The following is an 870-nucleotide window of genomic DNA, read 5'->3' as shown; positions in this document are numbered from 1 at the left end:
GTCGCTCTTAGTCTCCCTCGACACGTGCAAGCCATATATGTTTACTTCTTTTCACATTCTCTCACGAATTATTTTCTTAGATTGCTAACTCCATCTCGTTCTCATTGCCAAAGTCCCATGTAGATGGACAGGAAGCGACAGGAACAGAACGCCGCGTCTTAAGAGAGCTCACCACAGACTGTATTACAGCACTGCTATCATCAGACCGTTTCCTTCGCCTGGAAGAACTCCTGCCAGTTCTGATACGCAACCCAATTGTGGTTTTCACTCCTTCTCAGAAGACTGTGGGCCGACCGTCATTATGTATCTACTCAGATGCGTGCAGAAAAATACGGTTGCATAAATATGTAAACTGTGTCTCCAGTACAGCCATTCTTCTCATTCAGGACAAAATTGGCAACGTTTTCTGGTTTTTGCTCAACCAGATACGTTAGGTAAAATTGCATAAAATTATCATTTATACCTATACATGTATATATTTTTAAACATAAGCCCACATGATTGGAAATTTCAGATAGAAGTCTGACTTTTGACATGATTGTAAGATTGTGACTACTAGCTTAAGACAAAGCATTAAACTTCCTAACGTATTAATCAGTGCTTATTTCGGTGGCACATACAGTCAAATCAGATAACAGAGACGATTAGCATGGGCCTGTATGAGGATGACATGCAAATTTGTGAAGTGTTCCATAAAAACAATTAAAAACTATTAATTAATGAACTAAACTATAGAATTTTCAAAGACAAGAATATGTAAATACTGGAACTTTCTAAACAAAAGTGTGTGTTTAAACACAAGCCATTGGATATGACACAAGTAAGTAGGTACCTAAGCAGAAAAACACAAAAGTACAGGGTATAATTTGA

The 870-nt window shown here is 37.7% G+C and overlaps 1 non-coding gene across 1 annotated transcript; it reads left to right on the top strand.

The window, feature by feature from the left end:
• The first annotated feature begins 597 nt into the window (after positions 1-597).
• LOC117799844 lies at positions 598-700 on the top strand. Its single transcript, XR_004623009.1, has one exon. It is a non-coding gene; the product is annotated as a U6 spliceosomal RNA (small nuclear RNA).
• The last annotated feature ends 170 nt before the right edge of the window (positions 701-870 follow it).

Source organism: Ailuropoda melanoleuca, unplaced genomic scaffold (genome assembly GCF_002007445.2).
Source record: "Ailuropoda melanoleuca isolate Jingjing unplaced genomic scaffold, ASM200744v2 unplaced-scaffold58541, whole genome shotgun sequence".
Lineage (NCBI taxonomy): Eukaryota > Metazoa > Chordata > Mammalia > Carnivora > Ursidae > Ailuropoda > Ailuropoda melanoleuca.
The sequence above is the reverse complement of the archived record's forward strand: the minus strand, read 5'-3'. Positions and strand labels throughout refer to the sequence as shown.